This window comes from Ipomoea triloba, chromosome 16 (assembly GCF_003576645.1).
Source record: "Ipomoea triloba cultivar NCNSP0323 chromosome 16, ASM357664v1".
NCBI lineage: Eukaryota > Viridiplantae > Streptophyta > Magnoliopsida > Solanales > Convolvulaceae > Ipomoea > Ipomoea triloba.
Window position 1 is genome coordinate 11,505,261 of NC_044931.1, and position 8,937 is coordinate 11,514,197.

Genomic DNA, 8,937 nt, shown 5'->3' on the forward strand with positions numbered 1-8,937 from the left:
CTCAATCAAAGGCAGATAGACTGCCGGACTCATAAGGATCCGAAGATCGAAATGAGACTTAGGTTATCTCAACCTAACTCACTCAAAGGCAGGAAGAATGCCGGACTCATAAGGATCCGAAGATCGAAATGAGACTTAGGTTATCTCAACCTAACTCAATCAAAGGCAGATAGACTGCCGGACTCATAAGGATCCGAAGATCGAAATGAGACTTAGGTTATCTCAACCTAACTCACTCAAAGGCAGACAGACTGCCGGACTCATAAGGATCCGAAGATCGAAATGAGACTTAGGTTATCTCAACCTAACTCACTCAAAGGCAGACAGACTGCCCGACTCATAAGGATCCGAAGATCGAAATGAGACTTAGGTTATCTCAACCTAACTCACTCAAAGGCAGACAGACTGCCCGACTCATAAGGATCCGAAGATCGAAATGAGACTTAGGTTATCTCAACCTAACTCACTCAAAGGCAGACAGACTGCCGGACTCATAAGGATCCGAAGATCGAAATGAGACTTAGGTTATCTCAACCTAACTCACTCAAATGCAGACAGACTGCCGGACACATAAGGATCCGAATATCGAAGTGAGACTTAGGTTATCTCAACCTAACTCACTCAAAGGCATGCAGACTGCCGGACTCATAAGGATCCGAAGATCGAAATGAGACTTAGGTTATCTCAACCTAACTCACTCAAAGGCATGCAGACTGCCGGACTCATAAGGATCCGAAGATCGAAATGAGACTTAGGTTATCTCAACCTAACTCACTCAAAGGCAGACAGACTGCCGGACTCATTATGATCCGAAGATCGAAATGAGACTTATNTATCTCAACCTAACTCACTCAAAGGCAGGCAGACTGCCGGACTCATAAGGATCCGAAGATTGAAATGAGACTTAGGTTATCTCAACCTAACTCACTTATAGGCAGACAGACTGCCGGACACATAAGGATCCGAAGATAGAAATGAGACTTAGGTTACCTCAACCTAACTCACTCAAAGGCATGCAGACTGCCGGACTCATAAGGATCCGAAGATCGAAATGAGACTTAGGTTATCTCAACCTAACTCAATAAAAGGCAGACAGACTGCCGGACTCATAAGGATCCGAAGATCGAAATGAGACTTAGGTTATCTCAACCTAACTCACTCAAAGGCATGCAGACTGCCGGACTCATAAGGATCCGAAGATCGAAATGAGACTTAGGTTATCTCAAACTAGCTCACTCAAAGGCAGACAGACTTCCGGATTCATAAGGATCCGAAGATCGAAACGAGACTTAGGTTATCTCAACCTAACTCAATCAAAGGCAGATAGACTGCCGGACTCATAAGGATCCGAAGATCGAAACGAGACTTAGGTTATCTCAACCTAACTCAATAAAAGGCAGACAGACTGCCGGACTCATAAGGATCCGAAGATCAAAATGAGACTTAGGTTATCTCAACCTAACTCACTTAAATGCAGACAGACTGCCGGACACGTAAGGATCCGAAGATCGAAATGAGACTTAGGTTATCTCAACGTAACTCACTCAATGGCATGCAGACACTTAGGTTATCTCAACGTAACTCACTCAATGGCATGCAGACTGCCGGACTCATAAGACGTAACTCACTCAATGGCATGCAGACTGCCGGACTCATAAGGATCCGAAGATCGAAAGGCATGCAGACTGCCGGACTCATAAGGATCCGAAGATCGAAATGAGACTTAGGTTATCTCAACCTAGCTCACTCAAAGGCACACAGACTGCCGGACTCATAAGGATCGAAAGATCGAAATGAGACTTAGGTTATCTCAACCTAGCTCACTCAAAGGCAGACAGACTGCCGGACTCATAAGGATCCGAAGATCGAAATGAGACTTAGGTTATCTCAACCTAACTCACTCAAAGGCAGACAGACTGCCGGACTCATAAGGATCCGAAGATCGAAGTGAGACTTAGGTTATCTCAACCTAGCTCACTCAAAGGCAGACAGACAGCCGGACTCATAAGGATCCGAAGATCGAAGTGAGACTTAGGTTATCTCAACCTAGCTCACTCAAAGGCAGACAGACCGCCGGACTCATAACGATCCGAAGATCGAAATGAGACTTCGGTTATCTCAACCTAACTCACTCAAAAGCAGACAGACTGCCGGACACATAAGGATCCGAAGATCGAAATGAGACTTAGGTTATCTCAACCTAACTCACTCAAAGGCATGCAAACTGCCGGACTCATAAGGATCCGAAGATTGAAATGAGACTTAGGTTATCTCAACCTAACTCACTCAAAGGCAGACAGACTGCCGGACTCATAAGGATCCGAAGATCGAAATGAGACTTAGGTTATCTCAACCTAACTCACTCAAAGGCAGACAGACTGCAGGACTCATATGGATCTGAAGATCGAAATGAGACTTAGGTTATCTCAACCTAACTCACTCAAATGCAGACAGACTGCCGGACACATAAGGATCCGAAGATCGAAATGAGACTTAGGTTATCTCAACCTAACTCACTCAAAGGCATGCAGACTGCCGGACTCATAAGGATCCGAAGATCGGAATGAGACTTAGGTTATGTCAACCTAACTCACTCAAAGGCAGACAGACTGCCGAACTCATAAGGATCCGAAGATCGAAATGAGACTTAGGTTATCTCAACCTAACTCACTCAAATGCAGACAGACTGCCGGACTCATAAGGATCCGAAGATCGGAATGAGACTTAGGTTATCTCAACCTAACTCACTCAAATGCATGCAGACTACCGGAATCATAAGGATCCGAAGATCGAAATGAGACTTAGGTTTTCTCAACCTAACTCACTCAAAGGCAGACAGACTGCCGGAATCATAAGGATCCGAGGATCGAAATGAGACTTAGGTTATCTCAACCTAACTCACTCAAAGGCAGACAGACTGCCGGAGTCATAAGGATCCGAAGATCGACATGAGACTTAGGTTATCTCAACCTGACTCACTCAAAGGCAGACAGACTGCCGGAGTCATAAGGATCCGAAGATCGACATGAGACTTAGGTTATCTCAACCTGACTCACTCAAAGGCAGACAGACTGCCGGAGTCATAAGGATCCGAAGATCGACATGAGACTTAGGTTATCTCAACCTGACTCACTCAAAGGCAGACAGACTGCCGGAGTCATAAGGATCCGAAGATCGACATGAGACTTAGGTTATCTCAACCTGACTCACTCAAAGGCAGACAGACTGCCGGAGTCATAAGGATCCGAAGATCGACATGAGACTTAGGTTATCTCAACCTGACTCACTCAAAGGCAGACAGACTGCCGGAGTCATAAGGATCCGAAGATCGACATGAGACTTAGGTTATCTCAACCTGACTCACTCAAAGGCAGACAGACTGCCGGAGTCATAAGGATCCGAAGATCGACATGAGACTTAGGTTATCTCAACCTGACTCACTCAAAGGCAGACAGACTGCCGGAGTCATAAGGATCCGAAGATCGACATGAGACTTAGGTTATCTCAACCTGACTCACTCAAAGGCAGACAGACTGCCGGAGTCATAAGGATCCGAAGATCGACATGAGACTTAGGTTATCTCAACCTGACTCACTCAAAGGCAGACAGACTGCCGGAGTCATAAGGATCCGAAGATCGACATGAGACTTAGGTTATCTCAACCTGACTCACTCAAAGGCAGACAGACTGCCGGAGTCATAAGGATCCGAAGATCGACATGAGACTTAGGTTATCTCAACCTGACTCACTCAAAGGCAGACAGACTGCCGGAGTCATAAGGATCCGAAGATCGACATGAGACTTAGGTTATCTCAACCTGACTCACTCAAAGGCAGACAGACTGCCGGAGTCATAAGGATCCGAAGATCGACATGAGACTTAGGTTATCTCAACCTGACTCACTCAAAGGCAGACAGACTGCCGGAGTCATAAGGATCCGAAGATCGACATGAGACTTAGGTTATCTCAACCTGACTCACTCAAAGGCAGACAGACTGCCGGAGTCATAAGGATCCGAAGATCGACATGAGACTTAGGTTATCTCAACCTGACTCACTCAAAGGCAGACAGACTGCCGGAGTCATAAGGATCCGAAGATCGACATGAGACTTAGGTTATCTCAACCTGACTCACTCAAAGGCAGACAGACTGCCGGAGTCATAAGGATCCGAAGATCGACATGAGACTTAGGTTATCTCAACCTGACTCACTCAAAGGCAGACAGACTGCCGGAGTCATAAGGATCCGAAGATCGACATGAGACTTAGGTTATCTCAACCTGACTCACTCAAAGGCAGACAGACTGCCGGAGTCATAAGGATCCGAAGATCGACATGAGACTTAGGTTATCTCAACCTGACTCACTCAAAGGCAGACAGACTGCCGGAGTCATAAGGATCCGAAGATCGACATGAGACTTAGGTTATCTCAACCTGACTCACTCAAAGGCAGACAGACTGCCGGAGTCATAAGGATCCGAAGATCGACATGAGACTTAGGTTATCTCAACCTGACTCACTCAAAGGCAGACAGACTGCCGGAGTCATAAGGATCCGAAGATCGACATGAGACTTAGGTTATCTCAACCTGACTCACTCAAAGGCAGACAGACTGCCGGAGTCATAAGGATCCGAAGATCGACATGAGACTTAGGTTATCTCAACCTAACTCACTCAAAGGCAGATAGACTACCGGACTCATAAGGAACCGAAGATCGAAATGAGACTTAGGTTATCTCAACATAACTCACTCAAAGGCAGACAGACAGCCGGACTCATAAGGATCCGAAGATCGAAATGAGACTTAGGTTATCTCAACCTAACTCACTCAAAGGTAGACAGACTGCCGGACTCATAAGGATCCGCAGATCGAAATGAGACTTAGGTTATCTCAACGTAACTCACTCAAAGGCAGACAGACTGCCAGACTCATAAGGATCCGAAGATCGAAATGAGTCTTAGGTTATCTCAACCTAACTCACTCAAAGGTAGACAGACTGCCGGACTCATAAGGATCCGCAGATCGAAATGAGACTTAGGTTATCTCAACGTAACTCACTCAAAGGCAGACAGACTGCCAGACTCATAAGGATCCGAAGATCGAAATGAGTCTTAGGTTATCTCAACCTAACTCACTCAAAGGTAGACAGACTGCCGGACTCATAAGGATCCGCAGATCGAAATGAGACTTAGGTTATCTCAACGTAACTCACTCAAAGGCAGACAGACTGCCGGACTCATAAGGATCCGAAGATCGAAATGAGACTTAGGTTATCTCAACATAACTCACTCAAATGCAGACAGACTGCCGGACTCATAAGGATCCGAAGATCGAAATGAGACTTAGGTTATCTCAACCTAACTCACTCAAAGGCAGACAGACTGCCGGACTCATAAGGAGCCGAAGATCGAAATGAGACTTAGGTTATCTCAATCTAACTCACTCAAAGGCAGACAGACTGCCGGACTCATAAGGAGCCGAAGATCGAAATGAGACTTAGGTTATCTCAATCTAACTCACTCAAAGGCAGACAGACTGCCGGACTCATAAGGAGCCGAAGATCGAAATGAGACTTAGGTTATCTCAATCTAACTCACTCAAAGGCAGACAGACTGCCGGACTCATAAGGAGCCGAAGATCGAAATGAGACTTAGGTTATCTCAATCTAACTCACTCAAAGGCAGACAGACTGCCGGACTCATAAGGAGCCGAAGATCGAAATGAGACTTAGGTTATCTCAATCTAACTCACTCAAAGGCAGACAGACTGCCGGACTCATAAGGATCCGAAGATCGAAATGAGTCTTAGGTTATCTCAACATAACTCACTCAAATGCAGACAGACTGCCGGACTCATAAGGATCCGAAGATCGAAATGAGACTTAGGTTATCTCAACCTAACTCACTCAAATGCAGACAGACTGCCAGACACATAAGGATCCGAAGATCGAAATGAGACTTAGGTTATCTCAACCTAACTCACTCAAAGGCAGACAGACTGCCGGACTCATAAGGATCCGAAGATCGAAATGAGACTTAGGTTATCTCAACCTAACTCACTCAAAGGCAGACAGACTGCCGGACTCATAAGGATCCGAAGATCGAAATGAGACTTAGGTTATCTCAACCTAACTCACTCAAAGGCAGACAGACTGCCGGACTCATAAGGATCCGAAGATCGAAATGAGACTTAGGTTATCTCAACCTAACTCACTCAAAGGCAGACAGACTGCCGGACTCATAAGGATCCGAAGATCGAAATGAGACTTAGGTTATCTCAACCTAACTCACTCAAAGGCAGACAGACTGCCGGACTCATAAGGATCCGAAGATCGAAATGAGACTTAGGTTATCTCAACCTAACTCACTCAAAGGCAGACAGACTGCCGGACTCATAAGGATCCGAAGATCGAAATGAGACTTAGGTTATCTCAACCTAACTCACTCAAAGGCAGACAGACTGCCGGACTCATAAGGATCCGAAGATCGAAATGAGACTTAGGTTATCTCAACCTAACTCACTCAAAGGCAGACAGACTGCCGGACTCATAAGGATCCGAAGATCGAAATGAGACTTAGGTTATCTCAACCTAACTCACTCAAAGGCAGACAGACTGCCGGACTCATAAGGATCCGAAGATCGAAATGAGACTTAGGTTATCTCAACCTAACTCACTCAAAGGCAGACAGACTGCCGGACTCATAAGGATCCGAAGATCGAAATGAGACTTAGGTTATCTCAACCTAACTCACTCAAAGGCAGACAGACTGCCGGACTCATAAGGATCCGAAGATCGAAATGAGACTTAGGTTATCTCAACCTAACTCACTCAAAGGCAGACAGACTGCCGGACTCATAAGGATCCGAAGATCGAAATGAGACTTAGGTTATCTCAACCTAACTCACTCAAAGGCAGACAGACTGCCGGACTCATAAGGATCCGAAGATCGAAATGAGACTTAGGTTATCTCAACCTAACTCACTCAAAGGCAGACAGACTGCCGGACTCATAAGGATCCGAAGATCGAAATGAGACTTAGGTTATCTCAACCTAACTCACTCAAAGGCAGGCAGACTGCCGGACTTATAAGGATCCAAAAATAGAAATGAGACTTAGGTTATCTCAACCTAACTCACTCAAAGGCAGACAGACTGCCGGACTCATAAGGATCCGAAGATCGAAATGAGACTTAGGTTATCTCAACCTAACTCAGTCAAAGGCAGACAGACTGCCGGACGCATAAGGATCCGAAGATCGAAATGAGGCTTAGGTTATCTCAACCTAACTCAGTCAAAGGCAGACAGACTGCCGGACGCATAAGGATCCGAAGATCGAAATGAGGCTTAGGTTATCTCAACCTAACTCAGTCAAAGGCAGACAGACTGCCGGACGCATAAGGATCCGAAGATCGAAATGAGGCTTAGGTTATCTCAACCTAACTCAGTCAAAGGCAGACAGACTGCCGGACGCATAAGGATCCGAAGATCGAAATGAGGCTTAGGTTATCTCAACCTACCTCACTCAAAGGCAGACAGATTGCCGGACTCATAAGGATCCGAAGATCGAAATGAGACTTAGGTTATCTCAACCAAACTCACTCAAATGCAGACAGACTGCCGGACACATAAGGATCCGAAGATCGAAATGAGACTTAGGTTATCTCAACCTAACTCACTCAAAGGCAGGCAGACTGTCGGACTCATAAGGATCCGAGCATCGAAATGAGACTTAGGTTATCTCAACCTTACTCACTCAAAGGCAGGCAGACTGTCGGACTCATAAGGATCCGAGCATCGAAATGAGACTTAGGTTATCTCAACCTTACTCACTCAAAGGCAGGCAGACTGTCGGACTCATAAGGATCCGAGCATCGAAATGAGACTTAGGTTATCTCAACCTTACTCACTCAAAGGCAGGCAGACTGTCGGACTCATAAGGATCCGAGCATCGAAATGAGACTTAGGTTATCTCAACCTTACTCACTCAAAGGCAGGCAGACTGTCGGACTCATAAGGATCCGAGCATCGAAATGAGACTTAGGTTATCTCAACCTTACTCACTCAAAGGCAGGCAGACTGTCGGACTCATAAGGATCCGAGCATCGAAATGAGACTTAGGTTATCTCAACCTAACTCACTCAAAGGCAGACAGACTGCCGGACTCATAAGGATCCGAGAATCGAAATGAGACTTAGGTTATCTCAATCTAACTCACTCAAACGCAGGCAGACTGCCGGACTTATAAGGATCCAAAGATAGAAATGAGACTTAGGTTATCTCAACCTAACTCACTCAAAGGCAGACAGACTGCCGGACTCATAAGGATCCGAAGATCGAAATGAGACTTAGGTTATCTCAACCTAACTCACTCAAAGGCAGACAGACTGCCGGACTCATAAGGATCCGAAGATCGAAATGAGACTTAGGTTATCTCAACCTAACTCACTCAAATGCAGACAGACTGCCGGACACATAAGGATCCGAAGATCGAAATGAGACTTAGGTTATCTCAACCTAACTCACTCAAAGGCATGCAGACTGCCGGACTCATAAGGATCCGAAGATTGAAATGAGACTTAGGTTATCTCAACCTAACTCACTCAAAGGCAGACAGACTGCCGGACACATAAGGATCCGAAGATCGAAATGAGACTTAGGTTATCTCAACCTAACTCACTCAAAGGCAGACAGACAGCCGGACTCATAAGGATCCGAAGATCGAAATGAGACTTAGGTTATCTCAACCTAACTCACTCAAAGGCATGCAGACTGCCGGACTCATAAGGATCCGAAGATTGAAATGAGACTTAGGTTATCTCAACCTAACTCACTCAAAGGTTGACAGACTGCCGGAATCATAAGGATCCGAGGATCGAAATGAGACTTAGGTTATCTCAACCTAACTCACTCAAAGGCAGACAGACTGCCGGACTCATA